The 21,274-nt window shown below is 37.1% G+C and overlaps 1 long non-coding RNA gene across 1 annotated transcript in view; it reads right to left on the bottom strand.

The window, feature by feature from the left end:
• Window positions 1-11,948: 11,948 nt before the first annotated feature.
• Window positions 11,949-21,274, bottom strand: part of LOC121869355 — a 19,078-nt gene continuing 9,752 nt past the window's right edge. The window contains exon 2 of the long non-coding RNA XR_006089534.1: window positions 11,949-15,429. This is a non-coding gene — a long non-coding RNA (uncharacterized LOC121869355). The remainder of the gene's footprint in view (window positions 15,430-21,274) is intronic.

Genomic DNA, 21,274 nt, shown 5'->3' on the forward strand with positions numbered 1-21,274 from the left:
ATTTTACTTCACGTATATCTATCTTCCCCAACCCAACAAAAATTTTACCGATAAATCCGAGATATTATCCAAATTATCCTAATCATAATCCTTTCGATTCCTCCTAACCTCTCAATCTTTCCTACTATAACCCGCTACCCTAAGCCACTCCCCAACTAATAAGCCTTCCCATTCCTCCCTACTATATAACCCACTTCCCCAACCAATCCCCTTCAATCTTCCTCACCTGCCCCATCCCCACCACCTGCTCAGCGACCCAGTTCCCGTCCGGCATCTGAATCCTCCACAAGTCTCCTCCTCCTCCTCCTCCTCCTACTCCTCCTACATACTCGGCCACATCCCACTGTCATATTTCCACGGCCGCCGAATTGACATGTTTTGACAGACCGACAGCTACTTACAGCGAACCGGATGACAGGACTCAAAACAGCCACTACCAAAAAAAGACCATCAAGTATGTCCATCTCCTAAGGAACAAGAATAGCGATAGGTCACCAGGAGGCTACAGAGGGCTAACTGTCCTCCTCTCTACTAAAGGCGGTTTTCGTATCGTCACTTAACAGGATTCAGGTCTCTAAAGGCACTGTTCTGTGACCCGGGTATAGTATTTTCTCGAGCCTGTTTCTCGATATGGAGATGATGGTTAGTGGCTATGTAAAACTAGATTATCTTCGGTACTCGCATATCTGGAAACCTAAGTGCTTTTTGCCCGCCTGCTGGAGGACTGGACGAGATGGCGAGAGTGAAATATTTTGAATGAACTGATTATACGCTGGTATCTAAGCTGAGTACTTCACAAGCGTGTGGTTTTTGTCGGCTACCGAAACGTTAATCAAAGAGTCATTTATGTTACACTCGGGTACACGGACGACTTTATCTAATGAGTTTAAATCACTCAACACCGGGAATTCAGTGTACTTAATGCAATCATCCATAATGTAATGCGGTAAAACTAAGTCTACGCCCTTTGATTATGGTTCATAAATAGTCTCAGTAAAGTGAATACCAAATGAAGATTAAAGACAAAAGCCTTCAAAACTCGACTATACTAACACCATAAGAATTATCTATAAACCGTCAAGTAATCTACTAAATTGTTATATATATATTTAGTAAATTTACACTTTAGTTTACGGACACATTCAGAAACATGAGAAACTCGGTAATCAATAATGTAAGAAGCCTACAAGAGTCAGCCAAAAATATCCGAAAACTTCAGCCCACATCTCCCTCTACGGCCGCTACTGTTGGCAGATACTCTCCTTGATACATCTCATCTGCTCACCTAAAAGGCCAACCATGACCCCTTTTAGTGCATAAATATCTGCGGCAATTTATTAGAGGGATATAAAGCTGTCTCACTCTACATTTATTGGTCATGAAATCAACACTTTGCCAGCGAGTCTTCCACAAGTCAGGTGAGGGTCAAGAAGATCCTACTCCACTTACTCTGTTGGGCCGTCTGCCTCATGTCATATCGATTACAATAAGACCTTATGGAGCAGAGTGAACCTGAGGACTCTCTCGAATCAAACCCTGAGATAAGATCAGAGGCTCTTAGCCAAGTTGACATCTAAATCGCTTCCTTCGTTAGGCTGACGACATACTCGATGAGAACCTCTATTGGTCTACTTTACGAGTCTCCCGCTGTGTTATTGAGCCTGTTAATGTTAATTAGCAACACGGCGTTACAGGTTGAATTGATGTTAAATCGAGGTGGGAGTTGGCAACCCATCAGGATGCTACGCCAGGTCTGCTATACCGACCCTTCATTAGCGGGAGGCCAGATCCCCTCACCTTGTTGTTTCTCTCTCTCTCTCTCTCTCTCTCTCTCTCTCTTGGTTTGAAAGTTGTTCTACTATTTATACAACACCTTTAGTCTTCCCTCAACGTGTCCTTCTTTGCTGTCTAAGCCTAAATGAAGTTTCTGGCGCGATTTACCTAAGGTCTACTTTCCAGTGTGATAAAATAGACCAATAAAATTATATCCTGATTCGGGAATATTAACTTAATCATACTATTCGAATCACTATTTATTCACAAGGAAGATTAAATTAAATTAGATAATACAAGGTTAGATTAATATTAGGCTATGTTATGTTATATTAGGCTCGGTTAGGTTAAATTATGTTAGATTAGATTAGGCTAGGTTACGTTGGGTTAGCCAATGTTAGGTTAGATCAGGTTAGATTAGGTCAGGTTACGTTAGACAATGACTGTGATTGCCATTATACTGTACTTACTCATTAACCAATTAACTGTAAGGATCTCTGGTGCCTCGCCAAGGTCACGACAATATTGACACTTTCCATTTCATTATGTGACTTACAGTGTCTTCTCCTTAAGAGGAACACCTGTCTGGCCTGGCTCATGGGGTATAAATGTCCCCTTGTACCTCTCTGACTGTGTAATAGTAGTCATGTATAGAAGATAGATATCATAATCAGCCAATGGATAGATTAAGCTAGATCTCACCACTAATCACACTGGTGTAAGGTGCTATCACCAATACCACTATCACTACAACCACCATTACCACCACTACAACCACCACCATCACTACTTCCACCATCACTATCACTACAATCACCACAACTACCACCACCACCAGCCTCACTACGACAACCACCACGACCACTACTACCACTACCACTACCACCACCACCACCACCACCACCACCACCACCACTACTACCACCACCACCACTACCACCACCACCACCCTAGGTCGACCAGCTCAAGAACTAGCATCGTTAACATTCTGGTCCAGCCGCGAGTCCATATATGTTCACCTCCCAGCAGCTGGTGTTGGTAGTGGGTCCACTTTCTCGTGTACATCAACGGTGTACACTTGTATACCCTTAGTGTACACCCGAGTAGTGATTACTATGCTTCCTGTGTAGGCTATACTCGGGGACATCAACACTCTATTATGTGTTTGATGTGTAAATATGATACACAGTCAATCAGCTTCTCATATGTGGTATGTATGAATCCTTGGTGTTATATCACTTATGCATGACTCCTAGGTTTTATGTATACCAATTATGTATATTAATGCTATTATTTGTGACTCCTCTTGTATGTATTCGAGTGTATGTATGATTGTTTACATGGTAGATAAATATATGTATCTTCATCATCTTCCCCCACATATAACAGTGATGGTAGTAGTGTTGGCTATATAGTGTCTTGAGTACACCATTTATATGCATTCCTTCTATACCTCTGTTGTGTACATTATAACATGACTGTAACTTCCAGGATATTATTTAGTATATTTATGATTGAAATTTCTCGAGTCTAAAGTTTAGGCAGATGATATAAAATTAAATAATATAGATTTAATTTCATTCCCATCACAAGAACGTCACAGCTTCACAAATCACTTAACTGAACTCCTTGATAATTGAATTAAACGGTGTACTTGAGGTGGTGTGCATTATTCAATAGTTTTGGTTGGATATTGATGTGCACAACTCGCTCAAGATGACCCTGATAATAATATAAGAGAGATCTAAATACTCGTTAATGATAATGACACGCAACGGGATGGACGTCGTAAGATAATGTGTGTGTGTGTGTGTGTGTGTGTGTGTGGGGCGTCTTGGGATTATATATTATTTTATCGTACTTGTGGCTTTATAAAGATTAATATAATTATAATTGATTGTATAAAGAAGTCGTGAAGTCTTATTACCTCTAAACCTGCCTCGTATATTACTTAACATTTTATTATAGAGGTCACCAGTTGTACTTCTTTTATTGGTGTAAAACAAAAACAAAAGTATTGGTCATTGATTGTTCTATACCGCCCTGGAATAAAACATCTCATACATAAAATAGTCAACATACATTTATAGTACCGACACCTTTATCTCAAACACTTTAACAAACACTATATCAACTAAACGTATTCTTTCTTTCTACAGCTAAGCCACGACGCACCCTCACTCAATGACTCTATTCTAACCAATTAAAACCCGTCCATATCATAGTCAACCAGCCAGTCAGAAGCTCTCCTCCCCTCAGGGCCTTGAGATAGATGGAGAGTCCTCTTACAAATACGCAGCATCAAATACACCGCTGGTAGTTTGTCATGGCTGTCGAGTCAGCTCAATCATCGAAGAGGCTGGATGACCAAAGGAGGTAGGGTAGGGGGGGGGGGGCAAGGTGCAGGGGGCAGGGGAAGACTAGGGAGCAAAGGGGATTATCAGGAAGTAGGGGTAAGGATAAGGAGCAAGGTTGGAGGTAGGGAGCAGAGATAAGGAGTAGGGAGATGAGAGGCAGGAAGCATGGGAAGGTATTGTGAGCAGTGATAATGGACAGGGAGCAGGAGGGGCAGGGAGGAGGGGCAGGGAGCAAGGGGGAATGAGGAGCAGGGGGGATGAGAGGCAGGGAGCACAGGGGGTGAGGGGCAGGGAGCAGGGGGAGGAGGAGGGGGCAGGGGTAAGATATCTTTATTAATGCTGATCTGTATCGTACTGATAGAGACGTTCGTCCACTCGCTCGACACACGTGAACCTCTGCTGAATAGAGATAGAAGAGGCTGGTTGGCTGACTGCATTGACTGGCCAGGAGTTGATGGTTGGACGTATGACAAAGTAAGGATGGAAGATGAGGGAGTGTGGGATGTCACTATGTTGTTTTTTGTTATTGTCACTGAGGTTGTGTGAATAAGAGGTGATGTGATGACGTTGTGAAGGTGCTGTGAGGGTTCTGGAAGGTACTATGATGATTCTGTGATGACCCTGTGATGACTGTGTGATGTAAAGGTGCTGTGATGACGTTGTGAGGGTGCTGTGAGGGTTCTGGAAGGTACTATGATGATTCTGTGATGACCCTGTGATGACTGTATGATGTAAAGGTGCTGTGATGACGTTGTGAGGGTGCTGTGGTTCCGGTGTTGGTCTGTGGCGCTAACTGCGTAATTTATACATAAAGTGGAAAAAAAATATATCTCGCTTATCCCATACAACTCTTAACACCCACCAACTTGTTGCTGATCTTTAAAAACTAAATAAAAAAAGTAAAAAAAAAACACCGCTTTACACCCTACAGTACTTAGTTTGGGAGAGGAATAAGAGAGGCAATCGATGAGAGACTACTGAATAAACCATAGGCAGACTCAGAAATTATCAACACCCCCCCTCCTCCAATCCCTCCTTCTAGAAATGAAAATTAAACTAAATTCACACAATATTCTATGACTCTCTCGCCTCTGAGGGTAAATAAAATCAACAGTGAAATATTTTATGGGCCATTAAATTTAAAAGTGCCTAGAACTGTATAATTTAAGGCCGTGAATTTCAACAGCTTCCCACACCTCAGCTAGACATCGCTCCTTCCCTTTCCTTCCCTTCCTTTCCAAGAATGTCACCTATTATGCTTCAGCTTTTATAATTGTATAACGTCTAAAATAACAAAAGTACTAATACTCTCAAGCTTTTATGCCCCTTTTTTATAAAGTTTGTCGCAGCTTTTGTTGACATGTTAATTGGCGAGTCGAAATTTTCATTTGTTTTGAATGTCTTTATCTCTCTTTCCTCTCTTACTTAATTCCCTCTTTCTCCGTTCCACCCCCTCTCTCTCTCTCTCTCTCTCTCTCAAGCACTAGAACTGGATAACTGCCCCTCCTAAGGATAAAGATTTAACATGACGATGATATATATGATAATCCCTCTTATCCATCATTATAATCTGAGATGTCTTAAGAAAAATCCCCCTTAAATCTGTTGTCAGGTTGAAGATGGCTTCCTGCAAAAATCTGACATCTGTCCCGAAGTGTCGACATAAAATCTGATACTTGCCTCAGGATGTCTAACGTGTATCAGATATATGTCTCAAGGTGTCGTTCTTTAATCTGATAATTGCTCCCAGGTGTCGTACTTAAATATATTGTGTCTTTCTTTATGTTTGTCTTAATTCGATAACTTATTTTCTTCACTGCATCATTAATTAGCCTAACAACTTGAAAGGTATTTTCCGGTGTTGTATAGACAGACAGACAGACAGACACAGACAGACAGATAGACAGACAGACAAGGACAGTTGATAAAGACGGTTCATAAATCGGCCATAATCACACCATAAACCAACTAACAAACCCTCAATATTTTAACTGATGTCAATAGGTACTTCCCATCCCTTAACACTTCCCTTCTTCACGCCACTTTACTGCCTCATTACCTATGCAAATCCACGAATAACAACGTAAATGAACTTTCTCATCGACAGGTGTAAAGTCTATCGACACCTAACCCGTATTTATGACGGTATAAATCTATCATAACTCATACATATTTCTATCATTATCACAGTTTTTTTTAGCATAATGTTACTAAATGGCCTGATTCCTTTGACCTTTATATTAAGTGTTGTTATCCTGTTAATTGCATATGTGATACCACCCTAAATACACCCCAGGTATCAGTTCTTCCTCAACCTTCCTGTTTCCTCTCACAGTCAGCGGTATGTAGTGTTTGTACCATTATCTCCGTATACATCCCACACTAGTTAATCTTACATCTTGGGGTTAATTAGTGTTCATTATATATAATAGTTATCTTTATTTCCTCTCGTTAACTAACTAATACTTTTGGTGTAATGGGTTCTGTGTGGCTGTCTATATAAGGAGTTTTATGTCTTGTTGGATCATATGACTTCTCGTGTTGTATACCACTTCTCACGTCATTACTCGTTCCAATGTTTCTGATTTCGAGGAAGTAACTACATAATAGGGTGATTTAAATTGATTTATCACCTAATGGAGGATCCTTATATGCTTAAATTAACTCCTTGTTAGTAATAGTGTTTTTTAGAATTATAATACTGTCAGTGTAAAATGTAAATAACCAATGATTTTGAGGTTAATGGTGTGTGTGTACTGTGTATGTATGAGTGTATGTATATATATCATGGTAGGACAGGAAGAGTAAATCATAAAGGAAATAAGAAGAGTTACAAGTTCAGGAAACGTAGATATGGCAGGTGCATCCCGCAGAGTTCTTCAAGGCGGAGAGAAAACGTCTTGGAGAATTGATTACCACCACCCACCATCTTACACACACACACACACACACACACGCGCGCGCGTCTGGTTAAGGCTCATCACTTCATCACTCAATTCATCTTTATTTATGAATGATAAGAATACCCTTGGCCTCAATATCATTGTCATGTCACAATCATTACTTGGTTACGTCACTATATAGTTTAATAATGGTTCACCTACTGTTAACATCATATTCATTTTCTTCATATTTGTTTACATTGTAAGTAATTATGTAAGGTCTTCTGTAGTAATTTATGTTTACAGTTCTTATGAGATGAAATGTTATCAGCGTTAATCCTCAAATTAGTATTATGACTATTTTATTTTATTTATTATGTCAATTACTAGATCTATCGTCATTATCATTATTTTCTTGTCAATCTGTTAATTCACTCCGCATTCTTATCCATCTGTGTTTTTGTCGTTATTTCCCTTTTTCTTTTATCATCTGTTTCTCCATATCCCCCCCCCTCTCTTTCCATCCATCTGCCATCCCCTTCTCTCACTCTCTCCATCCCCTCTTTCACTCTCTCCATTCCTAATCCCCTCTTTCTATCTCCATCCCCCTCCCTATATCTCTCTCTTTCTCCTCCCTCCTCCTCAACCCTCTCTTTCTCTCTCCATTTCCTCACCCCCTCTCTCACTCTCTCCATTTGTCCACCCCTCCTATCTCTCTCCATCTCTCTTTATTTTCCCTCCCCTTCTCTATCTTCCCTCCCTTCTCTCTCTTCATCCTTCGCCCCCCACTCTGTCTCTCTCCAATTTCCCCACTCCCCCTCTCATTCTATTTCCTCTCTCCCCTTTCTCTCCATCCCCTTACCCTCCCCGTCTCTCTTCATCCACCAACCCTCTCTCACTCTAACTCCCCTCTCCTCCCTCTCTCTCTTTCATTTATCCTAAGTAATCCCTCTTACAGCCGTGGAAGGAAAAACTCATAAAACGCCTCCCACCTTCCTCACTTCCCCAGCGTAAATAAAAGCCCCCACCTCACCTCTGAACTTTCTCCTCTCACAGAAGGAAGCAAAAGAAAATATGAAGGAGTGAAACGTATTATTAAAGTTTTTTCTTCGTCTTATTTTACTATGCTTTGTTCTTTTCGTTTTTTTTTGTCTTACGAGATGAGAGTTAGTTGACGTGAGGTGTATATGTATATTTTTTTAGTTTCGTATGTTTCTTTTTGTGTTGTTGTTGTTGTTGTTGTTGTAGGTAGTGTTGCTTATTGTTGATTTGTTTTTGTAGTGTTTTTGTTTTAAGCCTTTATATTTTTGTTATTGATTATTATTAAGGTTATTATTGTAAAATTATTGTGATATGTTGTAATATTGTCTATTATTTATATTTTATTGTCATTGTTTTCGTTATCCCTGTTGTTGTTAATGCATTCAATGACGTTGCTAATATTATTGTTCCTACCACAAAAAAAAAAGATCATTACAGATTTTTTTTTCCGCATTGTTGATTTGTTTTTCCTACAAGACATCACTACCATTCATTATAACACTGCTCTTTCTTGTTCAGTATAAATAACCAATAATGTTCCTCCTTTTTTTTTTGGGTGTTATTTTATGTTTTTATAAGTTAGTTCTACCTTATTTTATTTATCTCTTTTCTCGAGCCTGGGGGTGGTGGGAGGAGTATACTTTTCATAAGTCAATTTTCTAAGTCTTCTTAATAATTATAGTACATGAAACAATATTCTCACATCATATACTTTGTCAACTCGTTTTACATAACTTATCTTTTCAAACGTGGAATATTCTTAACAAGGTCACTTTATCTGGGTATGTTTGCACGTTATAGTCAACAACATCGTATCTGAACACCTTTCAACCTGTAGGAATCCGGATAATGGATTGATTCACAAGTAAAGTGCAGCTGTATACAAATGGATATATCTTTTACTATAATTTTATCCGAAGATGATTTAAGAATATGTGATTATATCAACAGATGTAACAGTGCCTCCTCTAGTATTATGTTATTTATACTAGTGGGGTGAAGAAAGGGCAGGTGCAGGGTGTACGGACGAAAAACTCACCTGGATATAAATTTCACCGGACAGGTAGCGTGTCACAATATTTAGGTTAGGTTAGGTTAGATTGGGCTATGCTAGGTTTGGTTAGGTTAGGCTATGCTAGGTCAGGTTAAGTTAGGTTAGCTTTGTCCATTAAGTAAGATTTTGTTTAACCCCAGGCGTAGATGATGAAGGGAAAGAGATACTATCGTGTTTGTCATTATCAGGAACTTCTAGGCGTTTTGTTACTTCCATTGATACTGATATAAGATCCGTTCTTGATATATATTTCCTAATGAACAAGAAGAAAATGGTGATGGTGGTGACTTCTCAAATGTGGTAACCTATTTGAGGAAGATCTCGGATACCTTAAGACGCAGGTATAGTGAAGAATTTAATCAGATCATCCTTTTGTCGCATATGATATTAATCGAGACGTTGTGTAATATCAACTTTTTGTGTCATACTGAGCGACTTCCGCTTTCTCTTCGTCTCCGCTCCAGTTGAGGAACTAATTGAAGCTATGCTAGTGTTTTTTACTTTTTATCCATCTTTGTAAAGTGAATAATCCAATTTTTAGCTATATAATTCACAGGCAATGTTGGGAGAAGCTTTTACACCGGTTTCATTGGCGCCAACTAATTAAAAACAAAACAAAACAAAGCAAAAACACCATCTGTCGGTCGGATTGTGAACTTGTGCGTTTGGAAAGTGAATGTACTTGTCCGAACAGGATTTTTCGTGAATAAAAAAAAAAGAATAACTGGATTTTACGAGCAACAGTTGACAACCAACATGTTCAGAAACACTTATTTTTGTCTAGGGGTTGAAAATTAATGGGTTAAACTAATTTAGTCGTTCCAGACAAACGTTGTGTTTACTGGACGTTAAAAACATCTTTATCGTTTCAATATTTATGAATGCAATCCCGAATAGAATATATAACATCATAGAGATAAAAACAGACATAAATACGTACACATGTATATTTATTGGTACACATCCACTCCGCATCAACACTTTTGAAACAATAAGATCATCAACCTAACCTAAATTAACCTAACCTAAATTAACCTAACCTAAACTAACCTAACATACCCTATCCACACATATACTAACTCCCCCAGGAAGCGTTAGGGTGGTTAATCCTCAGGTGAAATAAGCTGGTATGTCTAATCTCCATGTGATCTGTTTTTTAACCCGGCGTTCATTGATCCACGTAAAATACAAAGTGAGAACGGAAGAGAGATGAGAGAAGGGAAAAAGAGAGAGAGGGAGGGAGAGATAGATAACGCCAATCACAATTCTCTTTATGTTTTTAAGGATGGGATGAGACTTCAGAAATTAAATTGTGATGTAATGAAGTTATCTTATTATTGATGACAGATCTTAACCGCCTCAAACATTATATTCACTTTTGGTGTATCATCATCATGGAAATTTATATTACGACGATGATTTGTTGATATTATAAAACAAAGCAAAAATTACAATAAACGGGAAAAGGAAAGAAGGAAGAAGATGAATAGATGTTAATTATGTTATCGTGCTTCTATAGTTTATTTCTCTATAGTTTTTAGCCTTTTATTATACTGTATATCACTTTAGTTCTGTTCGTTTGCTGACCTTCGTAATATATATCATGTTTTTTTTTATGTTCTTATACATAGAGTGTGTGAGACTATCCATGGTGAATTTATTTACTGCTTGTTAGTGTTTATAAATCCCTACTGTCTAGAGCGCTTGATACATACACTACTAAACTAACTTGATCTTGTGTGGTGAGTTTGATTATTAAATATATATCTATCTACTCGAGTTATTATAAAAGAGCTGTGTTATGCCTCAGGGTAGAATTTTTGTTCCTGGATCCTTCTTTAATTATTGGGTCAGACATTAACGACTCTACCAAAATCTCAGGTACAAGAGCAGATTCTAAAACAGTGCTCTCTCACTTATCCTAACCTAACCAAATTTACCCTAACCTAGCCTAACTTAAACCTAACCTAACCTTACCTAACCTAACCTAACCTATCTTAACCAACAGTTTGAAAAGTTCACCCTCACCCTATAGTTAGTATTATTAAGAATATTTTGTATCAATAACTCATACAAAAATAGAAGAAATGAATCTTCTATATAATGGTATGTGTGTGAATATACCTTAGTTCTGTTGTTTAATGTATTCATATATACAAGAGATCCTCTATATGGGTACATGGATGAAGCCTTAGTACTCATATATGTTTACATCAATGACTATATACATACGAGTTACAATGTCTGTTTTGTCTCCTCCTCCTCTCTCATACTTTGGGGTGGAGGAAATCAAGGAATGCAAAAACAACAAAAGAAAGGGAAGACATAGTAAGAGAGACTGATGCTAAGGAAGAATCGGAACAAAACAGGACTGGATTAAGATATTAAGAACACTTCACACACCTGTTTCCTCATATCCCAAAATTGTAAACAAAATATACAGAGGATATGTTTTACTTCAATTTCAGTTCCTCTGTTTGTCTGACACGCGAGTTGGTAGTAAGTAATTATTAACACCTTAACATAATCTGCTATATAACTTCTAGCCTTGTTTTAATACATAATTGTTTGTATAACTTCATGATATAATTTCCTTCGTTTTAAATCACCACTTTACTGTAAGCTAAAAGAAGGATTTTTCTTCTATAAAACACACTACAGATTAATGAGCTAAGGAGACATTTTCTCATCTTGGAAAATACGCAACAAATAACATCTTGCATGACACAATCAGGAGTAATATATGAATTATCATGTAGGAGAATGTGGTAAAGTATATAGCAGACACAAGTAAATAGCCCTGTTGTCTCTCTCTTCAGTTGGTTAACACACACTAAGAAATTGAGGAGGTGGAAGGGATAGTTTATTAAAGAAATATTACAACTGACCTTTTTTTATACAATGCAAAACCTTAAACCTAAAATCGGTAACTATAACACATTCACAATTACACAAGATTCTAAATATAAGGAAGTCCACTATATTATATACTCTATGTATATACCCATTGTAGTTTATGATATACTATATATATTTAAATAACCCGTATCTTCAAATTATCTGCAAAAATATAACATCTATGAAAATGTATTAAATAATTATTAAGTAAAATTGCTCTTTATCTTGAGTCCGTAAATAATATCAAGTCTACAGTATTGTATAAGAATAAGCTATATTTATCTACACGACGATGTATTAGGTTATAATATGCAAATAAATCATTGTAGGTGAGCGTGATCCATTTATGTGCTGATAACCACAAGGAAAGAAGAAAACACGAAGTTCCCAAGCGCTTTCGTGTAATTCACATCTTCAGGGGTGAGTTTGTACTCACCCCTGAAGATGTAAAATTACACTGAAGTACTTGGGAACTTCGTGTTTTGTTTTCCCTATGTGGTTATTAGCATATAGTTATATTATGTATTATGGTCACTAATTACTAAAGTAGATGACGAGATAAAGTAACTATTGTCTTCCTCGCCTCGATAGCTGTTTATCCCCCTCACCTCATCTCCCCTCCACCATTAATTACCTCCCTCAGTAATTAACATAGCGTCCATTCGGTTGATGTTCGATAACTTGACACAATAATATATCGATATATAGTTACATTATATTTGAAGTATAATATAGTAGGTATCGAATATCAAAACAAGGAAACGATTTTTACCATGCCCAAAAAATAAGCCAAAATTTTTTCCATATCAATTTAGAAAGTAAAGCTATGAAAAGCAAACAAAGGTAATGTAAAGTAGAGAAAGGTTAAGGAAAGTAAGTGAAGTAGTGTAAAGTAAAGAAAGGTTAAGGAAAGTAAGTAAACTGTAAGCTAAAGTAAAATAAGTAATGGGCAGAGTACAAAAAGTAAAGTAAAGAAAGGTTAAGTGAAGTACTGTAGTGTAAAGTAATGTAAAGGACAAATAAAAGTAAAGTAAAGGCACAACTAACACCTCCAGTGACTCACCAACCTTACCAGCTGGTGCATGAGATGTAAAAATGGTGACGACGATATTTACAATAATTTATATCAATATTACCCAAATGTCACTACTGATATTGTTATTATTACACAAGAGACACTATTTATATTATGGCGTTTTGAGATTCTATAATTATCCTGATAATTTGCCTCATTTATCATAATTATGCTGTATATTTTAAGATGTCTGTGTCAAATAAAATTAATAAATTTATACAAGTGTTATTACAGTATTCTTGTTGTTATTATAACTGTTTTAGTTACATTTATTCATATTTGTATTCATTTTATTACTATTATTATTATTATTATTATTATTATTATTATTATTATTATTATTATTATTATACATAACATCTCACGCCGTACACCTAGCAACTCAGTAGGTATGTAAACTACAGTGAGTGTGAGACATGGAGGAGGATTTCAAATCGTGAAGGAGTAGCAGAAGTAAATATATATATCGGAGGAAAAGTAGAGTAAGACTGGCGAGTGGATGAGTGGATCAGTCTCGAGGAAATGAAAAAAAAAACAGAATGACTTGATTCTTTAGTAAAATTATATTATAAATCATGTCATCCTTTTTATAACTAATTTTTACAATATTGAGGGATATAATTTTAGCATGTTTGTTATGTGTAGGTGCCACGTGTGCCTATGGAGGGTTCGAGTACTTTTTTGTGATAAGACATTGTAGAAATAGCCCACTAGACCAGAGATACCTTTTGGGACAGTGCGTAAGAAAAACGTCGAATATGATAGCTGACATGAGGACCTGGATAATAGATTTAACTTATTCATATTGAAATCATCGATGTCAAAAATTTACCTTTATCCATTTTGCTGTGTAATCTGTCATGGCGTTATCTTATTTTGTTACACTAATATCTGTTACACCTGCATATATCTCTTACACCAAATATCTGTCAAAGAGCCGCCTATATTTTAAACCCTTCCCGTAGTTATGTTTCCTTTATATTATTTACACTTGTCTGGACTGTCCTATATTGTTTACAGTTAAGTTTAGAATATCTACCCTATAACAAATCAGAGTTGCATAGAACAAACACATTAACATCAGAGTTTTCCTATACTGATTACACCAACACCAGGCAAAGGATTACATAGGTATATATTACATTATAAACCAATTGGCTTTTTTTTTACTAGTTATACCAAGTTCAGGCAAAGAGTTACATAGAAATACAGTATTAGTTACATCAAGTTCAGGGTGAGAGTTACATAGTTACATTACACTCTCATCCACGAAGGAGTTTGGTGGTACTCGTTACAGTAAGATGGTCAGTGCCTCACCTAGACTCACCACACACTCAGGTTTGTTAGACAGTAGCCATGTATGCCCCACACAAACCTCTCTAGAACCGAATTTGTTAACAATTATCTCACAAATTCGGATCTACAGGGTAGATGTAGAGCATTAACTTAGGTGTTAGTGGGTGTGTTAGAGGGGAGGGGGCTGTTAGAAGCAGTGTTAGGCGTGGTGGTGAACGTAGGTTTATGGTCTCCGTATTCTAAATTAACACTTAAGCGATGAACTTAATGTGTGTATCTCCTCTTCCTGACTCTCCTCGCTTGTTATTTTTCTTCAGACAATGAATTACTGTATTATATATTGTGTTTTTTAATGCTTAAATAACTTAATGATTTTTACCTATATAAATTATTTCTTTATGGTAATTAAGTTTTGTGTAAGTTTATTTATCACACAATAGAGAAAACTGATAAGAAACTCAATAATTCACTTAAACATTTCGTTGTCTATTTATATTTATCAGGACATATTATGACTTAAGGAATATTGTGTGCCAACCGCAATTTTATTATTTTTTTCGATTGAATTAATACTTTTTCGGTAATACATTGGTTAACCATCTATACAATTTTCGAAGATTGATGGAGACAACACTGAATTAATCTAACCGACCAATTAAAACACACATTATAATCATCTAATCATTATCATTGGGGAAGTTCATGGGCCTTGGTATAGAATACGGAGTTTCACAACACTACTGAGCACCAAGGAGCTTGCGGGAGGGAGGTGGAGGTACTAGGGAAGGATTCAGGGTAAGGACGGAGTCTCCTGAATAGCTTCGGCGTATCCTTTGGGAGACTCTTAGAGGCTCTTGAAGGCTTTAGGAGACTTATTCTAAAGGAGTCTGATGTCTTCTAGAGGCTCCGGATGTTGTTTTCTCTGGGTATTGTCCTTCGGATTATTTTAGAGCTCGCTCTTGAAAGAGTGTTCCCTGGAGGATTTTTCTTGTTCTTCAGGAGACAAACTTGCTAGGTGTTGTTTAGTTTTCAGGTGGTTCCTCTTCATTGCACCTGTAAGACATGAACCTTATTAATACATTGACACAGCGTTAAATAATAATAATAATAATAATAATAATAATAATAATAATAATAATAATAGTAATAGTAATAGTAATAATAACAGTAATAGTAAAAATAATAAACAGTGGAGTGTCAGGCGATGAACTGTGACAATGAAATATCAATCTCGAGCCTAAAGTAACAAACGTATGTAAGACAGGAAGAAGAATGAAAGTGGTAAATATGATGGAAATCGTCCGTGAAGGTGAGAATGGCAATCGTTAAACACTTATTGATTATGACATGGTGACTCGTAATACATGTGTATGGTAGATGACGTAACACTGTAATAATAGCAAGTGGAATAGCTGTTGTTTGGTTAGAGGCGATAATAGTAAGGCATTAAATATGATGATATGAAAGTCTTTGATTATATGGGTACATGTTATGATAGCGTCTTGATTATAGCTCTTCAAGACTTGGGAATCAATTGCATTCAAGAGCCCCCCAAAAAAGAATGAAGATTATAGTTGATGTGTATCATTATGCTGAGGAATGTACTCGTTAGACAGTGATACTAACCACAGGATTATAAACTGGGTGACCCGAATTATAGAGTTATTGGCTAGAATTATTATAGTGAGGTTAAATGACCAAGGCTAAGTAACATATCAGAGCGTCCTTAGTCATGAGGTTTTACGACTGTGGATATAATGAATTAAAATGAATAATAAAAAAATAAGGGGATGTTGCTATATTCTAATCCAGAGTTGTATATCCCATGAAAAAAAATCATACTCTGAAATCTAAAAGAGAATTATGCTTTAGTAAGTTGATTTAACCCCGAAACTGAACACTTAATGAACGTGTGTAGTTACAGTAGAAAGTAAACTTAACAAATATATCCGCGTGTGTGAAAGTACCGAAGAATTTATGCATGTAAATGTATATGTATATTCGTGTATTTATAAATATGTATAAACATACTACTAGAGTAAATAACAGTACTATAACGTGTTAAAAAGGGAGATTGAGTCAGGAATATACAGAGAGAGACAGACAGACAGACAAACAAACAGAGGCACAAGAAGTCGTACCCTGAAAAGTACCTCACCAGTACCCAGTCTCTCTCACCCACCATAAATCATATAACACTTAGCGCTACAATGTTTCTCTTGCTGACGTTGCTTACTTGCTAACATGAGCACAAATATTTGCTAACTTGCTCAAATTAGCCTGATGTCAGCGAAGATTTGCTCAAATACGCCCCGGGCTAAATCCTCTATATTGGACGATTTATGATGTAGGTGTCAGCCGATGACACAAATCCCCTCATTTTTCTATGGTAACGTGAGGTAATAATCTAAATTTATTGTAAATTAAATAAGAACCCTCAGGCGTGTCCCATGAAGCTTGGAGTGTGTTAAGGTGTGACATCATGGGCTCAAAGTCGGTTCAGTACTGTTGCTGTAATCTTATGTACTATATACTGTATATGTTAAGATTATTTTTACAGTGTGTGTTTGGGTAATATATTTCTCAGTCCACTTGAATTTTTGTAAATATTAAAGCTTAAGGTTTAAAGTCGTCATGGCAGTGATTTTTTTTAGGCAGGAAAAAAAAACAAACACACACAAAATAAACACACATACACAGGTTTCGAAAACAGTATCATCCCAACTTTGAGTCTCTGATATGACCCTGAGACTTGTGATAAACCAAGAGTTGAGGGCCTGCTGTCCTGATATTAAAATCAAGTTTGAAAAAAAAAGTGAACAAATATTCAGGTTATTTACAGGCACAGGTGGATGCAATATATTCTCATAAATATAATATATCTTATCGAGACGTCTCTCCTGTGTCTCTGTGCGTCCTATTATTTAAGAAAAACCTGATACACACGAACACAATCAAGAATATCTATACGTTTACGTTTCTCTTACAAGTAACATGAAATGCATATAAATTAAATCATTTATCATCACAATGGAGATAGATTTGACGATGAACAAGTTGTGATTATTGTTTTTGAGAGTATCAACCATAAAACACCCTTATTACAGAACCACCAACACACACACACACACACCTCACACACACACACACACACACACACACCCTCTTAAACTACATGAGATACAAGCTACACGTGACTTTAGTATCTACGTGAAGGAGAGCACCCGCCCATCTTAATACAAAAACAACACACAAAGGTCAGACACAAGAGGCCCGGGCTGCTGGTAACAATTTTGGCTTCAATTGGTGTAAATGTGGCGAGGCAGACGTTAGAGGCAGCTGGTGGTGAATCAGCACTAGCGAACCCTTACATACGTTCGCCAGGGTGGGGGAGGAGGGGGGAGAAGGGGTTGTAGAAGGAGAGGGGGTAAGGGAAAGGAAGTGAGGGAGGGAGAGTGAGGGAGAAAGAGTGGGTGAGGTAGGGAAGGAAAATAGAGGGAAATGGTTGGGGAAAAAGGGAGCATGAAAATGGAGAGGGGAGTGGGAAGGGGGATGGATAGGTGGGAGAATAAAGAGGGGGAAATCAGGGAACGGGAATTAGGAATTGGAAAATGGTAGGGGAGGTAAGGGCGTGATGGAATTGGGGATAAAGTAGAGAGAGAGAGTATCAATGAGGGAAGGAAGACGAAATAACATGATAGATTTAAGGATGGCAAAAGGAATAGACAATTAAAAGAATAGAGAATGGAGGAGAAACTAATGTCTAATGTAATAGAGCATAGATGGAATGGATACATGGAGAAGTGAAAAATAGATGAAAGATAACGACAGATGGAACAGGGAAAAATATAGTTGATGTAAGGGGGAAATATATTCAACTCAGGGGTAAGGAAAGGATACCCGAAAATTTACTTAACATGGAACAGAAGGATAATTAGTCTTAAACAAAAGAAATGGGAAAGGTAGATTATTAGAGTGAGAAAAAGAGAATAAAGATAAAGAAACAGGAGGATCAATAAGGTGAAAGCCATAAAAAAATATTGATAAGATAGAGATAATGAAAACATGAACGAGAGAGAAAGAAAACGAAGGGTGGGAAAGATGTACAAGGGATAACTCGCAAGAAAACGTGATATGGGTAGAAAGGAAAATACAAGTAGAAGTAAAATAATAACTAATAAACAGGAACAGTAAAATAAAATACATAACGAGAAAGACATAAAATAAGGATAATAATAAATAATACTGTCAAGTGTACGACCATAAAATATTAATGCAAATAATTTATTCATAGTTGATATTTTCTATTTAATATGAAATTCATCAACTTACATTATAATAGAGGTAATTAATAGCGAAATCATGTAATCAATATATAGAACTTAAGTAACAATATAACGTAAAAGTAACACATTTATATCGTAAGTGTTAAATGTTACACACAATACCTTAATATATAAAAGGCTTCATATAGTACACAACTCTTGACACGAAATCAGATTTTTTACCGATTTTGTCGTATTAAAAATCTCGTAAAGACAAACACACAAACGGGAGATGCGGCAGATTACACTCAAGCGATAATTTTCAGCCGTTGGTCAGTTGATGGTCCACGTGTGTGTGTGTGTGTGTGTGTGTGTGTGTGTGTGTGTGTAACATGGACAACGTGTTATTATACAATCAGATATGACATTCTCTCTTTGTCTCTGTCTCCCTGTCTTTGTCTCTTTGTCCTTTTATCGCTATGTATGTCTGTATTTGTCTGTATGTGTATGCCCGTCTGTTTTTCAGTGGGTACAGTCGTGTGTGTGTTTTATGTTTTGAGTATATATGCATGTGTGAGCGTGTATGGTATACGCCCTTCGATCATGCACCTCTCCAATACTCTGACACACACACACACACACACTCTCCCCCTCTCCCCCTTCTCTCCCCCTCTCATCTTCCTAGGGGTGACTTTACTCCCCTGCCATTTCACACACCCTCCCTCTTTCACCATCATCCCACACCCCTTACCCCTCTTCCTTCCCCTTTCATCCCTAGACCAATATCTATAAACCCTTTTCTAGCCACGTCCAAACCTACTCAATCTTGTGTTATTCATCCCTTTTCACCCTACTCCACCTTTTACTCTTCACCTCCGTCTAAACATCTTCATTTAGTGTCGCAGTTCAGTTTGTTCATCGTATATACACGTCACCATCTATATTCAGTCGTTTGGGTTCCATTTATATCCTGGTGTGACGTTTATCTCTCTCTCTCTCTCTCTCTCTCTCTCTCTCTCTCTCTCTCTCTCTCTCCCCTCCCTCCCTCTCTCTTTCCTCCTGTCTGTATTTATCTCCCTCCCTCTCTCCTGACTCTCTCTCTCTCTCTCTCTTTATTCCTCGCTCCCATGGGTCTTTGCTAATTTGAAAAGCTTATGCTCTTTCTTTACCATAATATCAGGTTTTTTTGGTCTTATCTGTTTCCAATCTTTTCTAATTAAATTTCTCTCATTCGTTTCTCCCGTTCTGTCCATATGTCATCGACTCCATTTACTTTCACCAGCCAATCCGTTCTTGTTTTATGTTCATGTATCGGACTAGTTCTCCTTCATTTGCATATTATTATTAAGAGAGAGAGAAACACACACATACAGACACACACACACACACACACACAATTATCTCGTTTATATACCTATACATTACAGTAACACAGTAGCAAACGTATTTAATGTAATGGACAACAGAATCACTGACTCGCTTTCCCCTGATCCACAAACCTAAAGGGGACAGGAAGCACCATGAACCAAACTCAGGTATTATCCAGGTAAATAAATCAATAGAATTAATAATCAAATTCCATCAGGTAACATCAGGTAAATGGAGCAATCATACACCATTAAAATAACTTCCCACCCCATCAAAAAAAAATATATTCCTCAGGTGAATAAAACAATCAAAAGCAATCAGAAAATTCCAACAGGTAATTATCAAGTAAGTTAAACAATCACAAACGATAAAACCCTGTAGAGTCACTTAATGATCTATGTCTTCAAATTGTTAACTATGATAATACACAATAATATATCCGAATTATATTAACTTTTTTATAAGAAATACATAAATAACCGAATCATCTCTATAAAAAGGGGAATCTCTTTGAGTCATTAATTCCACGCAACAAAAAAACATTTCCTGCGAGTGATTAATATTTTGTGTACAGGTATTCCTTAATCATCTTATCCTGTGTGGTCAATTACGTGTATGAGGAGCAGTTTGTAGGTGATGTTAACAGAATAGTAATGTTTTAATGATAAGGATTAACAGTCATCAGCGAGGTTATCAATGTATCACCAAGAGGGTAATAGATGCCATGATAACAGGATATGAGGAAGATTAACAGTCATCAGCGAGGTTATCAATGTATCACCAAGAGGGTAATAGATGCCATGATAACAGGATATGAGGAAGATAACAAGAACTAAGGTCATGATGGATTAAGAAAACACCAAGATAACAGGATATAAGGAGGAATAACTGGAACTAATGTCAACAATGTATTAACAAACACCAAAATAACATGATGAGAAAGATAACAGTATACTAAAGAGCAGGATAACAGAAACACACAGGCGGGTATCAGGTACTAACACAGGAGGATAACAGGAACTGGAACCGTCAACAAACACCATGATAACAAGAAGTGATATCATCAACATATAAACAGACTCGATTATATACAAGGGAACGTCATACATATGAAATTTATACAGCATTAAAAAGATCAATTACTTCCTTGATTTTCAGAATTATCATCGAGGCAGCTGAATGCGAATTGTGGTGAGAGAGGAAGAGAGAATAAAAGGAGGAAGAAGAGAGGATGAGGAAGAAACGGAAGAGATGACAGGAGGGAC

The sequence above is a fragment of the Homarus americanus genome, unplaced genomic scaffold (assembly GCF_018991925.1).
Source record: "Homarus americanus isolate GMGI-L3 unplaced genomic scaffold, GMGI_Hamer_2.0 scaffold36734, whole genome shotgun sequence".
Lineage (NCBI taxonomy): Eukaryota > Metazoa > Arthropoda > Malacostraca > Decapoda > Nephropidae > Homarus > Homarus americanus.